The 17,527-nt window shown below is 34.3% G+C and overlaps 1 protein-coding gene across 2 annotated transcripts in view; it reads right to left on the reverse strand.

Annotated features, from left to right (window-relative positions):
• Nucleotides 1-3,409: 3,409 nt before the first annotated feature.
• The window catches only part of LOC150099683 (tyrosine-protein kinase CSK-like), a 262,985-nt gene continuing 248,867 nt past the window's right edge, over nt 3,410-17,527 (reverse strand). For both annotated transcript variants that reach the window (XM_090404533.1, XM_090404534.1), the window contains exon 13: nt 3,410-4,853. The gene's annotated coding sequence lies outside the window, so the exon portion shown is untranslated. The remainder of the gene's footprint in view (nt 4,854-17,527) is intronic.

The raw sequence follows: 17,527 nt of genomic DNA on the forward strand, positions 1-17,527 counted from the left end.
CCAAATGTGTCAAGGTCTGATACCAATTAATTTTTCCAGACTCCTGATGCCAAACATATTTAAGTGTAGGTTATCCCTTCTCATACAAATTCATTGTTCTCTCGAACTCGCTTTACACATCTAAATATTTGCAACCATTCTTCTATGCATTGAAATGTTTGTCATCACAGCCCCTCTTAATTCCTTTCTATCATATATAGGTAATATACTAACTATTGTCACTTTCTCACTCTTGCTTCTTCCAAACAATCCTATCTTCTCTTATCCTGTATATATTACTAGATAAATCATTTGTTCCAACCAAAATTACAATCTCTTACTTTTCTTTTCTGCTTTTCAATTACATTCGTTAATTTTTTTTATTTTGGCATCTGGAAAACTCAAAGTACTCACACAGCCATCAGTCACATGTATATGAGTAAGTCTCCATACCATACAATATTTTTCTAACTGATTTTATTTTATCAACCTAAATATCTTTAAGTGAAATCTTACCTGATTCAATCTTTTTTCCTTTTGCTGCTTATTCTTCTTGTCCTGCTGATGCCTCTCTAATCACTTCAACTTTTTCCCGATTCCCTCATTGTCCAACAATTTGCATTAGTCTAGATATTTCCAAAGTTAATTTATACTCGATATCCTCGCTCATTTCTGAAATGGCATGATTCTATTCAGTGGGACTTTGTTAAGCCACTTTCTTAACAATTTCACTACCATTCCTTTTTGTTACTTCTTTACGTGCGGGATGTCCGTGCGGTTAGCCTATTGGCTATGCGCTTCGCAACCATATGCCTGGGGAAGGAGTGTCATGGGCTCGATTCCCATGCCGACATGAGGAGCTTAAGGATCTTCCTCAGCCATAGCCAAGTTAGCCGGTCTTGGGCATGGACAGCAGTGTTTTTTCATCCCGCAAGCAGGTAAACCGGCCCCGTGAACACACAGATCTACAGCCATAAATACTTAACCCCCATGAGGGAGCTAAACTCGCCCCAATAGGGACGGGGGAGGAAACTCTATATGAATAAATAAACTTCTCTACTGTTTTTGAGAGATTTTTTGCACCATTTTACAGTACTACTTTAACATTAATGATATTCCAACAAAATATCAAATGCTAGAAATAAAGAAAATAACACAATGGAACAGATAAAAATAAAAATTTTGCAAGTTCAAACATCAACCTTCCACTATGTAGCCTCAAGCCATAAGACAATGCCATACAATTAAAACAAACTCTTGAAATCGAGAAGGTCCTCAATTATTAATTACCTGGAAACCAACCACACTGCTCAGAATCTCTAACAATAAGAATCAACCAATATGCAATCAAATCGCAAAGATTTATCTATTCTTGCTCTAATGGCAATGAGAATAAAATAAATTACTCTCTCCTTACTCTCAAACTAACCTAATGTTTTCCCTACAGGCTTAGTTTTTCATCCATCCCATAATTTTTTTTAAAAAGTTCATAATCTATAAAATTCACTGCCATCTTAATTTTCTGTTGTTTCTTTTTTTTATTCCTAATTTTTGATACATTCTTGCTTATGTACAGTATTTAGTTTTCACCTTCCACATTAATTTACATCTCATAATTTTCCTTTAATTCTAAGTTCGCCACTAAATACTGCCATTTTGATTTTCAAATTATCCAACTATGTTTGATATTATTCTTTCTAATTAAAAAAATAAAGGATGATAAATGGGGAAACTCCATTATTATAAAGCATCTTTATGTTTAATGTCTAATATCAGGAGAGACACGAAACTTACTTTTTCAGAATATTTCCAAATATTGACTAAAAGAAAAATTTAAAAGATAATTTAGAGCAAAATTAACACCCAATTCCAGAAGAAATAAAAAATTGGGATTTAATACACATTGAAAAAGGTAAAAGTTGTATAGTAAACTAAAAAGAATATAAAAGGATCACCATCCTTTTAGGAATTTAGGTCCAGTGGCATGTTTTCAATTTTATTCCACCTTTTCCTTGGTCATCCTTGATTTTTAGTACTCCAACTGTCCATTTTTTCTATGTTCAGCTCACTTCTTTTGGTATTTGGTATATTTTGTTCAATACTGAGTCCTTTACATTTTTTTTTGTCCTAGAGGCTATGTCTCTAGGAATTTCCTCTTTGTCATAGCCTTTGTAGGAATTTAATTTTTCCAGTTTCTCTCCCTTTTTCCTTTACAGTTTCTTTATGGTCCATAAAGTCCACAACAGAGAAGTGTTTGTCAAAAAAACTTGACAAACTCTTATGTTTTTTTCAACTTGGTTAAGTTTGAAAATATTACTGATCATTCAAGCACCTCCGTAGTGCAATTGGAAGAACGACGGTACATTGCACTCTTCGATTGGAATAAGCCTAAGTTCGATTCTCATCGCGACGGGAGGAATCTTTATCTGGACGATTTCAATCGAAGGCAAGTTAGCCAATCTCATATGGAGGTAGCAGGGTTTTTTCTCCCGGAAACTCGGGTTTTTCATCCTGCATATAGACAAATCGGCCCTTCAGAACACATGCAATTTACAGACAAAAAATACTAGGTGTGGTGGTGGTGGTGGAGGTAGATGGCGTTGATGGAGATGATTCGTAGTAGAGATTCGGTGTAGTGGTTGAGACAGTTGTAGGTGTCCTCCCGCAATGAGTCTTCGGACTCCTTGGAGGTATCAGGAATAATAATAATCCCTGTGATCTTTAGGAAGCTTGAAATTGTGATATCGATGCCAGCTTCTTTTATAATGTAGGGAATCCAACGTATATGAAGCAGTTAATTTGTTCTAAAATTTTATTTGACTGGAAATATTGCTTTAATTTTTTTTTTTTTTTTTTGCCTATTGATATAAAAGGATAAGAAACGAAAAAACAAAATAATACTTATACAGCAAAAATATTGAGAAGATTATAATGAATTAAGTCCCAAATGCAACAAAAGAAATGCCCTTTCTTTTTTTTATCCTTTATCTGCCACATAACTATGTTATGCTAGTGTCTGCCTTTTACACACACACACACACACACACACACACACACAGGAGGATAGAGAGAGAGAGAGAGATTATGGGCAATCTCTTTTATATTATATTACTTATAAACTTCTTTTAGAATGCAATGTTATGGTAAATTCATTTGGTCATCTTTTTGATATGCTATGAAAACAATGTAATTATTTCATGAAGTTCTAAGGAAAAATTAAAAAATAAATTTTTGTAAAAATATGCCCTTTTCAAGAATGTGTTTAAATTAGTTTAAATTAATGAGAGGTTTGTCAACCTATATTACACTAGTACTGTGCATTTATTAGACTAAACTTGTTCACATTTGACTTGAAGAGCAGTGGAAGGAATGAACAAACAGGAGGAGAAATTTGTTTTGTGGGTTGTTAATAAAAACACCAGAACATGAGTTTATTTTTTATAAAAACTTTATAACTCTTTAAAAACTGTTTGAAGAATGATTGCAGCTTCAAACTTTTTATTTATTTTTATCATATTCACCTGATAGTTAATTGTAATTTCAACTAATGTGCATGAATTTAACCTCAAGTCAAAGATAGCAGTCTTACTATATTTGTGAGATTGATATCCTTTGATACCATTAAGTATTCATGATTAATTGAAAGGAACACTTCCAGCAATAAATTAAAACTACATTAAAAGAAAGAGTTTCTCTTATCTATTATGTAAGTATACTTCTATAAAATTGAGATGGCTGTTTGGTATTATATCTGTTTGTATAATATACATACATTGTATAATATACATTTGTTCTTTCCTCTGATTTTTCTGAAGCAAATACCCGAGTTTCTGGAGGACAAATCCTGCCATCTCCATATAAGACTAGCTAAACTCACTTTCCACTAAAAAAAAAAACTTATGAAATGATCTTTGCATTCTAGAAATTTTGAATTTAGGTTTTTTTCCAACCAATTGGCTATAAAAATACAGAAAAAACAATATGCTACTTGTGGTTACAATGTTAACAAAAATGATTTTGAAGTGAATAAAATCTCATATGGATAACAACTGATGAAATTCTTTGTTTTGTACATTTGCTATAAATAATAAATTTGCTTTTTTACCTCTCTCCAAACAAACTTGAAATAAAGAAAATGGCAAGTTATTCATCAATAATACTTTGTATAAATATACATGATAAAATGTATCTGCCTACAAAGAGATAAAAGCACAACAGATTGCAAAATTTATAACAAATTTATGAAGCTATAAAATAAAGACTTAAATTAGTTTTAATTATATAATTTATTTGGACCATGAACTTAGTGACTAAATTTATTGCATCACAACTTTGTCATCAATATGCCAGATGCATCTGACAACATTATAACTTAAAAAATGGACACAGGCACAGTGTTTTTCCTGCATCATGAGGAAATCAGTGGTCGGTAGAAAAATTTTAACACTGACAACACGAAGTACAGTGCATAGTGAATGTGATAACATACAAGAAAATATTTTGCCAAAATAAAATTTGGCTTGACATCTCTTTAGTCTCATGAGCTAACATTTGCTTTCTTCACGCCATAATTTAAAAACCATCACTAAAAAACTAGAGTGCACTGTACAAAGTCCATCTGGAATATATTCCGCTCCTGGACTGGAAGCACTTTTTTTTTTCTTTTTTTTTTTTTTTAATTACAGGAAAGGCTTATTAATGACTTAACACCCACATGTCACTGGGGGAGAGGAGGGAAGTCACAGCTGTTCACAAATATGAGAGATGAAAATAAAATCATCTCAAGGCACAAATGCTGGACTTGGACTGAATGGAAGGTTTTTCCAGCAGAAATGAATAAACTCCAGGTTAATATATGTCCACAGTGCAAATCCCTGAAACAGATATATATATATGTATATACACATACACGTTAATATATTAGAACCAACTGAGTGACAACTAATTAACAAACTTATAATGTAATAAATATCACAGAAAATAATAAAATTTAATGCTAATATCCTCTCCCATTCCTTTCTTCAGTGTTTATTTTTGCATCATATAGATTTAATTTGCTTGAACTTATAGCACTGATGTATCACAGGCTGAAAAAAAGTTAGGTTAAAGGATTGTAATGATGCAATATAATTTTAATGATTAATAGCAATAACAACTCAGTGGAATTTAGCAGTGGCAATCATTTTTAGGTACATTATACAACAATGCATAAGTGCTTGTTAACATTATTATATACATAAGTGAACAAAGGACAGCTCTGCCTGGATGGATTTTGATGAAATTTGATGCATGTCATTGTCAGACCTCTTGTGAAATTCTGCAGCATGATAGTGTTCACAAAATGATTGGTGCAGTATTAACAAAAGATCGCGCAACCGAAAGATAAAAGCATAGCTGACAATTGAGTTGAAATGCTAACTCTCTTCAACCGAATTCCATATGTGAAACTGCCATAACATTTATTATATATATATTACTTAGTTTTAACACTTTAACAAATTTTAACACGTTCGGTTGAATTTTATTGCTGCCTTGGGAAATCGAACTCACACACATCTAATTAATAACAATAGTTTTTAGTTAGATACCGTGTTTGCCCAAGAAAAATATGGTTTTGTTTCAGTCTATACAGCATAGTTTCTGTATGAGGGGACATGTGATTCATTAATTAGTGTGTTTTTATCCCAGTTGTCTCTAATTGCACTATTTGTTGAGAAATATATTACACAGACTCCTCATACCTTATTCACTGGCATAATAAAAGTACTTGTTTTTATTGCCTCTGCAGTATAGTGGCTATTAGGGAGGGGTGTTGTTTACCAATGCAAGCGAGTTACTATCTCTCCACATGAACTTGTTTAAGCCTTTTTTTCATGTGTGAAGTATATGCGAAACTTTTATTGGTAGCAGAAAACTATCTCGGATGACAGCGATAATATAAAACGAGTTTTGATATGTATATAAAGTCAATATCAACAGTCCCTGATTATGAATGCGTGATGAAAGGGACAGGAAGATTTGGAGCTTCCCTGGAGAGCATTCGAAGTAAATACAATTAACCACTGCTTTGAAATGAAACATATGAATAAGCAATATTTACTAATATTCATTAAGCGCCGAAATATGCAGGAAGCAAAGTTTGTGAACCAACACCAATGTGTGAATTTTTCCATTAAAATATAAAAAAATAACAAAAAAAGAAATAATAAATAATAAAAGTTGAATACGTTTCTTTTAAAATAAAAAAATCTACTTAGTCTTAAAACATTTTAAATTTGTTTTCATTATATCACAGCCCCCCCCTCAACAAAACTTATGGCCACCAAGAGGGCCGCGGCCTACAGTTTGGGAGGCGCTGGTCTAAGGCGCACTGTACCGTATCAATCCACCTATATCTTGGTCTTCCTCTGGGTCGTTTTCCTACCAACCTGGCAGAGAACACTTGTTTTGCTAATCTTTCCTCGCCCATTCTGTTTAATGACCATACCACCTGAGATTAGCTCTGCTAATGCATTCCTGGATGCCGACAATGTCAAGTTCTTTCCTAATATCCTCGTTTTTAATATGATATTGCCACTGATGCCACCTGTTAATGCCTCTAATCTTTCTCAGGACTCTCATATCTGCAGTCTCTAGTCTTTGGTCAAGTGTTTTATTTCTCTCCCAGCTCTCAGATCCATAAGTTAAAACTGGTTTGAACACTGTCTTGTATACAGCTAATTTAGTGTTCCGACTAATTTCTCTCTTATTCCATATGAATTTATACATTTGACTTCCTACCATACCAGCTTTGTTGATTCTGTTGTCTATTTCCATATTTAATTTACCATCTTCACTAAAAATCATGCCTAAGTAGCTGAAATGTTTTACTTGTTCCACAGGTTCCCCGTTCACAACACAGTTGACATTTTCAACAATTCTACCTTTTTTCATTGTCTTTGTCTTTTTAATGCTCACTGGGTCAAAGCTGTATAACTGAGAGGAGACCTCTACATAGCCTTTAAAGGAATGCAGAGAACCAACCAGGGATTCTGACCTAATGTCCAATCCTCACCTTCTCGTGGTGCACCCTGTTGGGTATCTACCTGGATACTGAACGAACGAGAATGGGCTGGCAATTTGGGATTTAGCCGACCAAATTGTATTCTTATTGGCTTAAACCAATATAGATTCCTTATATCATTACTTTATAAATATGCTCATAGTCAAGACTGACTTATACAAGAAAATGTAACATATGGTTAAAGAGGAACTATAGTTACGTTTAGCTGCCAGGAGTATAGTTTGCACCTCTCTCATCCTTTTCTATGGGTCTGCCTGTTGCTTGGATTTCTTTTCACTGTATTTCCATATCAGCCATCATTCATTATGGATGCTCTAAGCTGTGCTGTAATACTGCACAAACTGAATAATGATTAATATGATGACTTAAAATAATATCTTATTTCAAGTAATGTAAACAACAGTCATTTGTTGTGCATTCCCTAGCTGTGTTACATGGGGTGTCAGTGATATACAGTATTTGAGGGAAAAAAAAAAACAACAGCAATGTCCATAATTACTATAACCTGTATTTCAATTACTAATGCAATATTTTTCAAGAGCACATAATAAGCATAGTTATAACACTTGTCAAAGCAGGTAAACTAAAAGATTTTAAATAAACTGAACATTCTACTAGCTAGCCTAACACTTAGCAAGGTGCACATACCTATGTGCATGCAGGTATGTGCAATGACCAGCATATATGGATGTATCCAATTAACAAAAATGTTTAGCTAGCTTGTGCTATTTTCTCCTTACTCTACTGATAACAAGAGCCCCTAAAGGAGTACCATCACTCCACTGCACTTTTATGACCAATCATGATGAGTCCATGATTTTGTTTGTCAGTGTGAACACACCTTGTCATTTCATCAGTATGGCAATAGGCCAAGGTAAGATTCATTACTCTTTAATAATGAGAGCTATCTCAAATAGCCATCATGAAAACAAATGAGAATCACTTCTCATTCTGGAAAGAGACAGAATTACTAATGACATTATACATACTCCATTGCAAAGTGTGCCATGCATTATGTGATATAAAGATATTTAAAGCATAAACTTTTGTTTACACATTAATATAAAATATAGATAAAAACAAGAATAATAATTTCCTGCCAAACACAAATTCATGCTTTGTTTGAGGTATCTGGCATACTGCCAGAGATGTCAGAACTTTGTTGAAACCAGTGTAGACACTTCGGACTTTTTTATGATCTCCTGAAAGACAGTGTTCCTTTCTAAAAATATCATCCTGGAAGAAGTTTTGGAATCGGGGAGAATGAACATCTCATAGCAACATTTCCCACTAGGATAAGTTCAGACCTTACCTCTCATATCTTCAACGAATGCTACAATAAGGATTGGTCATTGGCCTCAATGCCTTATTGTAAAATCTTGCATGATAAGCTATTCTATAACTTGTCAAGCTCGATTTTACAACCGTCCTAAATCAGAATATTATATAAAGTATAAATAAAAATTTAGTTATGTATAGTGTATGTATGATTTGAAATTACCTGTAAAGCTACTGTGCTCAACACAAAGTAAAAGGATTATTCTTTGTTAATGTAATGAGTCAGCAGAAAAGTTGCCCAGATTAATAAGGAACAAAGAAGGAAAGCCCTGAAGGAAAAGGTCACAGAGACTTGCGAACGTTGAAAATCATCAAGAACAAAGACCTCGGAAAAAGTGCACAAAAGTGACGTCAGCACGCCTGAGGATAGGTGCAAAATTTGCAGAAGTAAAAACAAAGAACGAGAAAGGATATTTAAGTGACCTATCGAGTAGGAGATGGTGTTCACTCGTTCAAGAAAGTTCGCTGAAAAAACTTTCTTACATGTTATTCTTTTCAATATGAAATTCAATTTTATCCTGCTCAAGACCAAATAGTGATCACTTCCAATCTCAAATCCTCTGTACACTCTGGTGTCCTGCACAAGGGAGAAAACATCACTATCAACAACAACAGTCAATGACAATCAACCTCTTCTCTCCATGTGAATTTGTGTGCATAGCAGAAATCCAACAAATATTTGCCATTATTATTAGCTTTGCTCTTTTCTCTAAATTTTCCCAATATATTGTTGTATGTCTGACAATCATTTCCTACTCTGCTATTTAGATCTCCAACAAGGACCAACTTTTCCTTTTTCATTGTGTCAGTTGCTTTTTCTAAAGCCTCAAAAAATTCCTCCACTTCTACCTTAGTAGAACCTTCTGTGGGACTATAGGCACAAATAAGTCTCATTGTCCAGTTCCCCATTCTCATATTTGCCCACAATACTCTACTTGAGACTGACTGCCATTCAAGAAGATTAGCCTTGTATTTTGTGTTGAATACTATGGCTACTCCTTGTTTTCCTTGATTGTCATACCTGAATATAACATTTTGCATTTATTGCTCAGAAAGATTCTCACCAGTTTTTGTCTTTTTTGTTTCAGTCATCCCTATTATGTTAATCTGGTACTTAACTAATTCCTCAGCTAGCTCCATTTCTTTGCCATTCAGGCTTCTTATGTTGATAGTACCGATCTTTAACTCTGATGATGCTGAGTCAGGGTGTTTTTTTCAGATTTGTTCCAGTAGCTGACTTTTTGCTGTTCACCCTGGTTCCCTGATGAAAACAACGGGGGCCTTGTTTAACCAGGCGATGCCCCAGCCGGCATGAAATTTTGTCATGTTGTACCATCATTTTGTAATTTGGTTTAAGCCAATAAGAATTACAATTTGGTCGGCTAAATACCAAATTGCCAGCCCATCCTTGTTCGTTCAGTATCCAAGTAGATACTCAACAGGGTGCATCACGAGAAGGTGAGGATTGGACATTAGGTTAGAAGCCCTGGTCGGTTCTCCGCATTCCTTTAAAGGCGATGTGGAGGTCTCCTCTCAGTTATACAGATTTGACCCTTAAACACAAATGTGCATGCAAATACATAAACACGCATAATACACTGAATAATGCAATATACAATTAGAAATATTTAAAATAACACTAGTCTCTTCTGTAACTACATAATTGTCACCTTTGTTAGTCTTTACTGTTGTCTACTATTTTGTATGTTTACACCTGAAGAAATCTTGTGCAATTAGGATGAAACATTGTGTTGCTAATTAAAAGAAATGTTATCATCTTATTCCCATGTTCTACCTTATAAAAACTCTTAATTACACACTCATGAAGTGGCAGAGTCTACATGCTTCTACATATGTATGTGTGCATACAGTGGCACACTCAGGATTTAATCTTGGGGAAAGGGGATGAGTAGCCGATTTGAGAATACACACTAAGCATCGCATACAGCCTATTACCGAGCATTTGCAATTATCACTAATTCATAAATGGTATAAAAATAGAAGACATGACAAACATAAAAAAATGAAATTTAATTAGGAAAAGATTTCTGGAAAATTTTCTAGTTTCTTTTTTCTTTGGGAGGTGCCAGGGCCCCTATCTCTGGGTGCACCACTGTGCACACACACACACACACACACACACACACACACACACACACACACCAGGGAGTCAAGGACTCATCGAGGAAGGCTATAAATTACCTGAAAACTAGCTGTCACACCTTCCCTTAAATTCATTCAAACCAGATGCACTTCACTGCCCCTAAAGGTAAACTATTCCACTCACTCACTGCTCTCTGGGAGAAAAACCTATTTCTTATCCCTTTCTTGACTGTGAACAAACTTAACTTCCATGGATGTCCACATGTTCTCTCCCCACCCTCCATATAACAAAAAATTTCATCAGACGATATCCTATAACTATTCAAAAGTTTATAGACCTTTATCATATCAACTCTCTTTCTCCTGATGTTTTGTTATGGTGCTATTTTGCCAACACTCGGAAAAATGGTAATTCCTGATTCTCTGAACTCGCTGCCCTTCAAGCAATAATGGTATATAATTCCCCAAATTCTCCAGCTTCAAGCAATAATGCTGAATGTCAGAGCCTCTATAGCTCAGGTTTTTTTTCTCTTTAAACTTAGATTTTTTTTCATCCCTCAGAACAAACAAACAAACCAGCCATTAGAACACATGAATTAACATACATAATACACTGTCTGTAGGAAATAACAGTTGGTCCCCTGCCAAGGCTGTAAAAACCAACCAAGAAACCAACGAACAAATAGTCCAGCAGACTTGCAGCAGTGTACTGGTTAACAAGGCACTAACTAATGGATATTAAAAAAAAAACTGAATGTATCAACCCTCTTATGAATTCAACATGCTTGGTACAAAATACATGTTTAGAGTTATTTTAATGTGTATACACTGACCATGGATACTTGCTTTACCATACTTATGCCCCTTTCACATCAGGAAGTCATTTTTTTATTGTAGAAATTTGTAAAATTAGCATTTGTAAACCATTTTAATAATACTGAAAATCGCAAACGCAATGTGAACTGACTTCATGTTTCATACACATCTTTATTTGCTTTACATAAACTGCCTGCTTTCTTTTGGCATTATCACATATTTTCTGCAACTGAAAAGGTGAAAGAGGATGGTAGAACAAATGTACAGGTAACCCTCGTATAACGCAGATGTTAGGTTCCATAGAAATGCCATGTTATATGAAAATCAGGGTTATGTTCCAAAAGCATTTTTTTTTAAATTATATAAACAACAATGGCATATCCAACAAAAAAAATATTTTTATTTAATTCAGGTAATTCATGAGAGTTAAGAAAAACTATGAAACAAATAAATACATAGTATAAAATTACAAAAATCACAAATTATACGTAAACTTCATTGCACATAATGCATAAATATTTTAGGCAAAATAAAATGAAGTGCATATTTTAATCATCATCGCCGTCTTCAAAAATAACATTTTGCAGATGTTCTTTATTTATGAGTGGTCATATGTCATCATTTGTATAATTGTCATTTAATAAGACCTTGCTTACCATTAATGCAATTTTTTTTATTTAGTTCATAATCTCCCTTAAGAGCTAAACAAATGTCTCGTGAATTTTCTGGAGTGCTCCATTGAGGGATCATTATCCATAAAATAACTTGCTAACTTTCTTGTCAAGTCCAATCCTTCTACTAATTTCTTTAAACTGAATTTTTAATGGATTTATCACAATCAGAATCTTCGGCAGATTTCCAGCCATTTGGTTCAATGTCATCTATTAATTTTGTACCAGTTGCTCCTCATTTAAATCAGTTTTTTCCCCATCAATTAATTCACTAATTTTGTTTTCAACCATATTGCAAACGTCTTCTCCACCAAAAACGTATGTGACATTTATTATAGAACTTAGCTCGACATCCACTGGAAGTACAAAATTTTGTTCCTTTTTTTGATACTAAATTTTTTTCCAGCAAGCATTCAATGTAGAGGGTTGTAATTCCTTAATGAACAGAGTAATAATTTTCACACAATTCAATATTAAAACTCTTTCCAAGCTTGAGGCAGTGTCGTGTTTGGATTAGATTCCATTTTTTCCGAAATTAATTGGAATGTTTGATGAATATAATATTTCTAAATATTGCTATTATTCCTTGGTCGAGTGGTTGAATAAGTGAAGTAGTATTAGGCTGCAAAAAAGTTATTTTAATATTCAGATGGCTTAAATATGTTGGGTGGTTTGGAGCTTTATCTAAAATTAATAGAATTTCAAAATCGATATCCTTTTCCTTTGTCTAACTTTCTACATCGGGTACAAAACACTTGAAAAACCAGTTTTTAATGGTAGCTGTAGCACGTCTTTTTGCTGATCTGCCAATTAACAGGTAAGGTCGACTTGTCAAGCCCTTTCATAGCACAAGGATTTGAGGATCGGTTAATAAACATTTGTTTTGTAATGTATTCAGCCGATACATTACTACAAAAGAGTAGAGTAATTCCATCTTTGGAAACTTTGAATTCGGGAACTGATCTTTCATTTTTCGAAATATATTTTGGCATCTTTTTTCCAATATACGAGGGTGGTCTAAAAAGTTCTCGGCTTAATACTGAAAAAAATAATTTATAATTTCAAAATTTTTTTTTTTTTCAACATAGTCTCCCTTAAGAGTAATACATTTATTCCAGAGATGCTACAGCATCATTATCACGTCCCTGTAGTGGTTCTCAGTAAGATCTGCAAAATACCTTCTACAGCTGCAATCAATCACCTCTTGATTCGAAGAAAAATGCTGACCAGCGAGGAAAAGTTTAGTTTCAGAAAGAGATAGAAGTCAGAGGGAGCCAAATCTGGGGAATAGGTGGATGTTCCAATAATTCATAGTGCAAATTCCTCAATTTTCAAATTGCCAAAACATCTTTGTGGGCAGGTGCATTGCCCCGATGAAAGCTTATTTTTTTATTTCTGCAAACCGGGTCTTTTCAAGACCCGGTTTGCAGAAATTTTGATTTTGATAGAAGATTGCACTCAAGAGAAAATTCCTTTGGATGGAAATCTTATTAAACAAAAAGCTCTCAAAGTTTATTAACATTTAAAAGAACTAGTTTTAGACAAAAAGTTGTCTAAAAATCTCAGCCCCCAAGAAACTCAGAGGCCAGACGTGAGCATAGTAATCCAGATGTGGCCATATCAAGGCCTTCTGAAGAGCAATAACACCACTTCCTTAGCTCATAAAGTTATTTGGTTATTGAAGAACAACTAACAAGGAAGTGTTGTTATTCCTCTTTATAAGGCCTCGATGTGTCCACATCTGGATTACTATGCTCAGGTCTAGTCTCTGGAGCTGAGGAAGTGGTGGAGAGGATTTAGAGATGTGAGTGGTCTGTGGGACATTCCCTATGGGGATAGATTGAGGGTGTATAGGCTGCAGAAGCAAAAAAGAGGGGATGTGATAGAAACATTTAAGTTACTTAAAGAGTTTTATAGGATTGATGCATGGGAAATGTTTTAACAGTTGGCTAGAGGTGACAGAACAAGAGTTCATCCATTATAGTTGAGTATCGTATGTGCCCCTCTATAAAGTTATTTGGTTATTGAAGAACAACTAACAAGGAAGTTAGTTGTTCTTCTATGGAGTGTATATGGTATGTACACTCCATAGAAGTGTACATACCATAATAATAATAAGACATTGGTAGCTCAATAAATAACTATAGGGAAAACATTATCCGATGAACTAATAATGCTAATCAGGGGATTCCTTTACTTGTGGCAGGAATATATGTGAGTTGAGGAAACAGCAAATCATCTTGTACAATTCATTTGCTTGTTGTTTATTTATTTTTGTTTTATTTATATTTCACTTACATTTATAATGCTATGCATTATGGGAAGGGTCACTACCCAGACCGGTTTCAACCTTTATTGAGGTCTCGTCAGTGGGAGCCAGAGGTGATACCAAGGTTGATGCAATGCAGAAGTCATATTTCCATATGCCAGTTGCAAAAACATAGTACAGAAACATTTACAGCCTATGTCGTATATTTAGCAGCAGTTAATGTAATTAGAGACAACTGGAATGATGACCCTACACAATGAAAAACAGATCCCCTCCCAAAGACTATACTGCATACAAAAGTAAAACAGTTTTATGGTAGCACCAAACAGTATCTAACTAAATACAGGTAATCCTCGTGTAACGTGGTACTTATACAATGTGGTTTTGATATAACGCAGTCTACAAATTGTAGTAACCCTTTACATTTTCATATATTTTTCACCATACAACCTAAAAATCAAATTTTATCTTCATTAAATTTGTATCTGCCCGTATCACACATGTAGTATAAGTAGTGAATTTATGTTAGGGGAAATACCGCACGTACATTAATTGTTTACCATATAAAGTGTTTATTGTTGAAAATTGTCTTTGTTTTCTGCAGGAGAGCGCATTAAAAATCATAAGTGTGTTAATCTCAAGCTGAGCACTTTATTTTCTGGTGAGTTACATATCTGTATACTGGAAGTAAAGGGCACTATGTCCATTTTTTTTATGCATCCGAAGTAAACAGCTACTTGTCCACTTAGTGCTCGATACCATGATGGCACATAGTGCCCTTTCCAACTGATTAATCCACTTATTATTACACACAGGAGATAGTGCTTTTCACAACTGAAAAGAGTGTGAAACAAAACATTAAAATATACCAAAAATTCAATTCTGTATAAGCTGGTGTACAGATATATAATTAATATGTAATGCTTTTTTATGTAAAAAAAATATTTTTTTATATAAATTTTTGTATGGCCACTAAAACTGCAATGAAAGGGAAAAAAACAACATTGAAAAGAAAATTTATTTCCCTCAAAGAAAAATATAATCTTGGATCGGTTGAAAAATGGAGACAAACCAGGAGTTGTTGCAAGGACTTTGAATTTAAATGAATCAACAATTCAAACAATCAAACAAAATGAACATAAAATCTGAGAAAGTTTTGTTGCTGGGTCAATGTTAAGTGCATTGCTTATGTATGCGATATTCTAATGGAAGAAATGGAGAAATCTGTAATGATTTTGATAGAAGATTGCACTCAAGAGAAAATTCCTTTGGATGGAAATCTTATTAAACAAAAAGCTCTCAAAGTTTATTAACATTTAAAAGAACTTGATCAAGATTCTTTACAAGAAAGCTCTCAGCATGGATTTTGTGCCACTAAAGGTTGGTTCGAAAACTTTAAAAAGTGGTTTTCTTTGCATAATCTTAAAATCCAGGGGGGGAATTAGCACCAGCAGATGCAAAAGCTGCCCGGAAATACCCAGGAGAACTTTTAAAAATCATCGAAGAAGGTGGTTTTAGTGCAGACCAGGTGTTCAAAGTAGATGAATTCAGGTTACAAGGGTGGTCTGAAAGGTTCTCGGCCTCGACCATAGATGGCAACACAATCGGCAAGTTTTTTTTTTTCCCCCTAAGTTGGTACATCTGTCATAAGCATCCATGTGAAATTCAAGTCATGCTATCAAGTAGTTTGTTTTATACAGCTGTCTGAAGCAAACTGTCTGTATCCCTTGAAATGGATACAATTCAGTATCATGCGGTTATAAAATTCTTTGTAAAAGAAGGTTTAATGCCAAAAGAAATTCATTCAAAGTTCATAAAAGTTTATGAGCACTCTTCTCCTTCGTTATCGACAATTAAGAAATGGATTGCCGAGTTTAAACATTGCCATACCAGCGTTGAAGTTGATCCACGTGAAGGACATCCAAAAAGTGTAACAACACCAGAAATCATTGATCAATGCACGATATGGTATTGGATGACTGGCGAGTCAAAGTGTGTGAAATTGCTGAGACTATAGGCATTTCAAAAGAATGTGTAGGATATATTTTGCATGAAAAAGCTTTGTGCAAGATGGGTGCCATGCTTGCTCACAGCAGATCAAAAACACACTCACATGAAAACCTCTGAACAGTGCTTGGAGTAATTTAACAAGAATAAAACTGATTTTGTGTGTCAATTTATTACTATGGATGAGATTTTGATTCACCATTACACACCAGAATCCAAACAGCAGTCAAAACAGTGGACAGAAGCCAGTTGTTCATAACCAAAGAAGATAGTCAGTTGCATCAGCAGGAAAGGTTATAGCATCGGTGTTTTGGGATGCTAAAGGCATTTTGTTTCTTAATTTTTTCGTCTAGTCTGGTTAAAACATCGGAATAATATTCCCTGGTTATTGTTTTACCCTTTTCAAGATAATTAAGAAACAAAATGCCTTTAGCATCCCAAAACACCGATGCTATAACCTCTAAAAAAGGCCTCCGCTATTTTTTTCAGGGAACTACAGCAAAAAGTGAAAATTCAGCAAGCTCCAACTCAACATTTAGAAGAAGAAGAATAAACTCAATATCAGAAGACTGTAGATAGGAACCATCAATATAAGGAGTATTAATGGAAAGGAAATCGAACTTGCAGAAGAATTGGAAAAGTACCACAGGGACATAATTGGCATTACTGAGACAAAGAAGACAAAAACAGTTGAGATCTTACTAAATAGTAAAGTATAGGATGTTATTTTCAGGCAATAATGCTTAAAGAAAGGAAGGAATAGCACTAGCATTCAACACCAAATATGAATATAAACTTCTTGATTGGAAGGCAGTTTCAACTAGTTACATGGGCAAACTTCAAAATGGGGGACATGGACAATGAAATTTATTTGTCCTTATGGTCCCACAGAAGGTTCTTTTAAGGAAGAAGTGGAGACATTTTTTGAGTCATTAGAACAGGCAGCTGAAAAGTAACTGGAAAAAGTGGTCCTAGATGGAGATATGAACAGCAGATAAAGAAATGAATCCCACCAGGCATATAGGAACATTTTGAGAAAAGGGCAAAGCTAATAATAATAATGGTACGTATTTACTGGACTTCTGCTCAGGACACAGACGAGTCATTTTTTTTTACCATGTGTACAAGTTCACATGGAGAGAAGATAAAAGAAATAAGAAAGACTTCATTGACTATGTCATCACACTTGTTCAGGATACAAGGGTGTACAGAGGATTTGAAACTGGAAATGACCTTTACTTAGTACTAAGCAGGATAAAAAACGGATATCACATTGAAAAG

The sequence above is a fragment of the Typopeltis vanoorti genome, chromosome 14, assembly GCF_054136105.1.
Source record: "Typopeltis vanoorti isolate ZY-2024b chromosome 14, IOZ_Tvanoo_1.0, whole genome shotgun sequence".
In the NCBI taxonomy this organism is placed as follows: Eukaryota; Metazoa; Arthropoda; class Arachnida; order Uropygi; family Thelyphonidae; genus Typopeltis; species Typopeltis vanoorti.